Source organism: Macaca fascicularis, chromosome 7 (genome assembly GCF_037993035.2).
Source record: "Macaca fascicularis isolate 582-1 chromosome 7, T2T-MFA8v1.1".
NCBI lineage: Eukaryota > Metazoa > Chordata > Mammalia > Primates > Cercopithecidae > Macaca > Macaca fascicularis.
In genome coordinates this window covers 117,988,105-117,994,188 of record NC_088381.1, presented here as the reverse complement: position 1 = coordinate 117,994,188, position 6,084 = coordinate 117,988,105, and the positions used below count along the sequence as shown (strand labels likewise).

The 6,084-nt window shown below is 48.2% G+C and overlaps 1 pseudogene; it reads right to left on the bottom strand.

Annotated features, from left to right (window-relative positions):
* Window positions 1–2,243: 2,243 nt before the first annotated feature.
* On the bottom strand, window positions 2,244–3,560 carry LOC102121821 (PDZ and LIM domain protein 1 pseudogene; annotated as a pseudogene).
* Window positions 3,561–6,084: the final 2,524 nt, after the last annotated feature.

Below are 6,084 nucleotides of genomic sequence, written 5' to 3'. Positions count from 1 at the left end.
CAGCCCTGGGAACCTCTAGGAAGGATTTCTCGACTCTTAAAACATGACACAGGATGAGTACTTGCCTCTTCCTGCCTTAGGACATTGTCATGTGAAGACATGGGCTTGGCGCTACTTCAGTCCTGTTGAAATCATGAGGGAAAAGTCAAGAAAATCTCAGAGAAATGGATCTTGATCTTTGATGCTGTTAAGTTGTGCATTAACCAACCCCAGAATGGCCCTTTGAGTTTGTCACTTTGTAGTTTAGGTCTTAGGATATCCTGTGATGTTCAGCTCATAGCACCCTGAAACCAAGGGGCACATAAAGTACAGACAGTGCCCAACCAATTCATCTGACCACAGAAGGTCCCCCCAGACTAGGGCTCTACTAAGAATGCCTTGGGAAAGGCTGACAGAGTGAGGAAGATGGAGGTGAAGGTCAGATGCTCCAGGCTCTACCCTAGGTTCTAAAAATCACGTGAGCATCTGGGCCTCATTTTCAACTCTCTGAAAAGAATGTGCCAACTAAAACAACAGAAGTCAAGCATCTAATACTGTGCATGGCGCGTGGTAGGTGTGTCACACATAAAGAGCTGTCATTCATCAAATGGAAGTGGGGAGGAGAGGAGTCGTCCAGTTTCCAAGTCTCATTTATGCCCAGGAGATCTTTGTAACTATTCCAAAAATAATATGTGTTCCTTGACCCCATACCCATTTATAGAAAGAACTCTCTTGCCTCACTCAGCAGGAAGAAAGAGAAAATGAAGATTCCATAGATGTCCTAGGCAAGCATGCTAACTCCTGGGTCCCTAGTCCCCGCTCTTCTGCTGGAGCGAGCTGAGACCAACTCCCTGGATGGCCAGAGTACTTCTGTGTCTGCTACAGGCTCTGAAACATTCTTCAGTGAGAATGTCCACATGTACCAGAGACCCAGTCTGCCGCAGAGGAGACGTCTTCACTCTAGGCACTCGTGGGGATGCCAAGGAGATTGAGTTCCTCCTCATCCAGAGCTCTGGCTGAGACTCAGAGCAGCAGCCAACAGACAACTGACTAGGGGCTTTGCTCACTTTCTCTCTCTCTCTCTGTCCTCTCTCCTCTCTCCTTTCTGTTTCTCTCGGTTTTGTTTATTGAGGGAAGCATTTAATTTGTAATTATATATTTCATCCCCAGAAAAAGAATCCCAGGGTTTTCTTTCCTGTGTGCTTTTATCATGCTTTCTCATGGTCCATGATGCCAGCTGCAGTCATCAGTTCAACAAAACCAAACTGATGGGATGGAGACTAATCTGCCATTTTTTTTAGGTCTGAGTTGCACAGTAAATCTGGAGATGATCACTGCACATTTATTTAGCCTGCCTGTGAGGGTCACAACAATTTTCTCAGTTCTAGGATCAACAATGATTTCAAATTTTCCTAAGTTACTGAGCTTCATCATCACAATTAAAAACCGGACAATGATATGGGAGCACAGCCTAATAAGAACCTGGTGTTGGCCGGGCACACTGGCTCAAGCCTGTAATCCCAAAAATTTGGGAGGCTGAGACAGGTGGATCACTTGGGGTCAGGAGCCCACTTCACTCCTTCTGCCTGCCCCACTCTCTGAAAGGAGAAGAGACGCAGCCACCTAGCAAGATTCTCAGGAGAAAAGCAGACAGGGCTGAAGAAGAACCATGTCACAGAGGCCAGATGAGGCAGGGGGACCGGGCATGTTGGAAACACCTCCTGTGGGGCTGAACACCAGCAGAGAAGAAAGGGGGCAAAGGTGCCAAGATAGGGCATGGGACTGCAAGCACACAAAAGGGATGTTCCAGCCGGGCGCAGTGGCTCAAGCCTGTAATGCCAGCACTTTGGGAGGCTGAGGTGGGTGGATCATGAGGTCAGGAGTTCGAGACCAGCCTGACCAACACAGTGAAACCCCATCTCTACTAAAAATACAAAAATTAGCTGGGCATGGTGATGCACGCCTGTAATCCTAGCTATTCAGGAGGCTGAGACAGGAGAATCACTTGAACCCAGGAGGCAGAGGCTGCAGTGAGCCGAGATCATGCCACTGCACTGCACTCCATCCTGGGTGACAGAGCAAAACTCCGTCTCAAAAAAAAAAAAAAAAAAAAAAAAGCAGGGGGGATGTTCCCCAGGCTTTGGGGATAATGGGATTAGAATTATTCTTTGGGCCACTCTTTAAATCTGACAGTTCTCCGGGACTGGACTATGAGATTCCTAACTTTTATTTTTTTTATTTTTTATTTTTGGAGTCTATAAATGTATTGAGTAAAAACAAAATCAATGTCAGATACATTATATTTGACTGGGTTCAAATTTGACTGATGTCCAAATGCAGCAGAGAAGAACAGAGGGGAGAAAAGGACATGGTGTTGCTGGCAAGGGGACACTGAACAGAACAGTCTTCCTTTCATTATAAAAATGGGCATCACACAGCCGGTGTGAGTCAATTAACCAAGGCAGGGGATTCAATGTTTTACGAGCAGGGGGAAAACCAAAGTAAGCAGAGAATTTTCAAGAGAGGAGAGGGCCTAGAACACTGAGAGAAAAAGCTGCAGCAGTGGCCGGCTGGAGAACAGCGGCTGGATCCGCTGGGTCACTTGGGGAACAGGGTGACCACTTCGTAGCCCTCGGGTGGTGTGACTCGCTCCCAGGCATGCTTCTCACAGTGGATTTGATCCTCCACAAAGAAATGGCCCTTCTGTTTCAGGCTGGTGCCACAGTCAGTGCCCACGTAACACTCAGGGTGGCGGTGATGGTCCCGCAGCTTCACACCGACAATTCCAGGGCCACATTTGTCACACATAGGCAACTTCTGAGCATTTCCAATCAACGCAGCCACTTTAGTGACAGGAGCTTCAACACTTCCGAATCCTGAGGGCTTGTTGGGATCCCTTTTTCTTCAGACTCCAGGATTTCCTGCAAAACCGGGAAAAACATGGACTGTTTTGGGGGCTCATTCAACTCCTGTTTCTCCTGATGCATCTTGTAAACTTCAGATTCTGTGTCAATGACACACGGCTGCTTGGAGGCTGAGCATGGTCTGAGGGTCTGCCGTTGGCCTCCACCCCGCTGGCAGCAGTCTTTGACTCCAGGGCGTTGTTGAAGTTGGAGATATTTTCAGAAGACTAGAGGCCAGCTGGGTTGCTGTACTGGTTTGTGATGACCCTGGCGGCAGTGCTGCAGGCAGGCGAGGTGGTAAAGGGCATGGAACTTCGGTTGTGGGCGCTTCCTATGTGCAGTACCTCCCGGGGTTCAGAGGCTAAATTCATCTTGTATGGATGACACTTCCCTTCCTCCGTCACCAGAGGAGACCAGACTTTATGTTTGGATCTGGCTACAGTGAAAGTCATGTTGTCTGTGCAGCCTTTGATTCTGTTCTGAGCTTCCAAGTGCGTCATATTGCGAGAATTTTCCCCATCAATAGTTGTGATTGTATCTCTGATACATAAATTAGCTAGAGCCACCTTGCTTCGAGGAGTGACCCGGGAAATGGCGAGAGGCTGCTCGAAGTCCTTGTCGCCCACGAAGCAGAAGCCCCTCGGCCTCGGGCCAGAGGACGATCTGCTGGGTGGCCATGGAGCGGCTGTGGTGGGTGACGACCCGCGGGGACAGACAGGCAGGATGTGGCATGGTGTGCAGGGCTCCCCCGGCAGCTCGAGATTCCTAACTTTTAAATGTTACAAGCTGAAGGGGTGGCCTGCCCCTCCACACCTGTGGGCGTTTCTCGTTAGGTGGAACAAGAGACTTGAGAAAAGAAATGAGACACAGAGACAAAACAGAGAAAGAAAAAGTGGGCCCAGGGGACCGGTGCTCAGCATACAGAGGACCCACTCCGGCACCGGTCTCTGAGTTCCCTCAGTATTTATTGATCATTATCTTTACCATCTTAGAAAAAGGGAAGTGACAGGATAATAGGATCATCGTAGGGAGAAGGTCAGCAGTAAGACATGTGAATAAAGATCTCTGTGACATAAGTTTAAGGAAAAGTGCTGTGCCTTGATATGCATATGTAAACATCTCCATAAACCTTTTTAGTGCATAAAGAGCAGCATTGCGCTAGCAAGTCCCACCTTTCGCCCTAAGGCAGTTTTCTCCTTTCTCAGTAAACAGAACATACAATCGGGTTTTACACCGAGATGTTCCATTGCCCAGGGATGGGCAGGAGACAGATGCTTTTCTCTATCTCAACTGCCAAGAGGCCTTCTTTCCTCTTGTACTAGTCCTCAGCACAGACCCTTCACGGGTGTCAGGCTGGGGGACGATCAGGTCTTTCCCTTCCCACGAGGCCATATTTCAGACTATCACATGGGGAGAAACCTTGGACAATACCTAGCTTTCCTAGGCAGAGGTCCCTGTGACCTTTGGCAGTGTACGTGTCCCTGAGTACTTGAGATTAAGAGAATGGTGATGACTTTTCACAAGCATACTACCTTCAGGCACTTGTTTAACAAAGCACACCCTGCACAGCCCAAAATCTGTTAAACTTTGAGTCACCACAGCACATGCCTCTTGCAAGGACAAGGTTGGGGGTAGGGTCACAGATTAACAGCATCTCAAATACAGAACAAAATGGAGTCTCTTATGTCTACTTCTTTCTATATAGACACAGTAACAGTCTGATCTCTTTCTTTTCCCCACAACAAGCACTGTGATTGTGATGCCCGGTGTCAGTTGGGAGGAATGGGTATTTGATGAGTTCAGTGTCAGTCTAGGAGGGCTTCTTGGAAGAGGCGACTATTGAGCCAAGTTATAAGGCTGTGCTTCTTCTTCTCTTATGTGCATAGGAATTACCAAGGCTCTGATTCAGTAGGGCTGGGGTGGGGTCTGCAATTCTGAATTTCTAACAAGATCCCAGGTGGTGCTGATGCTTTGAGTAGCAACATTCCAAAGGATTATCGAGTTACCAGAATGAAAACGGGGCTCGGTCTTTCAAAGAAGACATTCTTGGCACCAGGCAAAATAGAGCAAAGGGGGAAGGTAAGCAGTACCATGAAGAGCAGGGTGTGTGAGGAGGGAGTGGATGAGACAGACCTCGCTTGGGGGGTCCCTGGCCTGAGAAGGGCCTGGTGGAGTGAATGATGGAGTCTGGAGTCGCCTGTGCATGACAGTGTTTCTCAAGGTGGAGCCCAGCTCTATCAGAAGCCCTTGGGCACTGGATGAGAATGTGCATCACTCCACCCACAGAACTTTGGATTTTTGGAGGTCTGGAGGTGGCTCAGGAATCTGCATTTTTAAGAAGCTTTCAAGGCAATTCAGATGCAAACTAAAGTTTAATAATCTGCTTTGGGCAATTAAAGGTTTTCTGAGAGAGGAAGGACAAGATTAGATTTGCATTTTGGAGAGATGCTCTGGGTACCTGAGGAAGATGAGGCTGGGAACAGGGAGGCTGGGGAAGGAAGGTGGTTATGCAGGCCAGAGAAGCTGAGGGCTTGCAACAGGATCCTGGCAATGGCAACGGAGAGGATGAACTCAAGTGACATCCATCAGTCATTCCGAGTGGGCTGCCACTCATGAGTATATGGGGGCAAGAGAAATGATGAGTTCAATTTTGCCAAGTTTGGAGGATATCTAGGTACAGAAGTCCATCAGGCAATTGAATATGAGAGTCTGAAGTTCAGAAACGAGGACCAGGTTTGGGTATAGATTTTAGAGTCAGCCACTTGTAGTGTATTTACCTTTAAGCACTATGGTGAACTTCATGTTGGCTGCAGTAGGCTTTTCAGATCTTCCCAGAGACTATGGGTGGGAGCGAGGGGAGAACGGTGGTCTGAGTACTAATTCTGCCAAGAACCAATATTATTACTAGTGGTGATGCTGATCATCGCGTGCGGGGACCAGACCTTTCCTGGAGCATGTCCGGATCTTGTGTCAGTTCTCCCACTGAAGACTTGCAGGCTTCTTAAGTAATGAGTCCAGCCTCCCAGAATCAGCCTGGGAGAATGGAGGACCTCGTTATGGGGATCTATCAAATCTTTCTGCTGTGCTTTGACCTTGTAAGACACATTTTCACACTCCAAGGGTAAATTGTGCTGAACATGATAGCATCAGCTTATGGAGCCCTGTGCCGGGTTCTAGGGATGGTCTCTGCCCCTAAGAAACC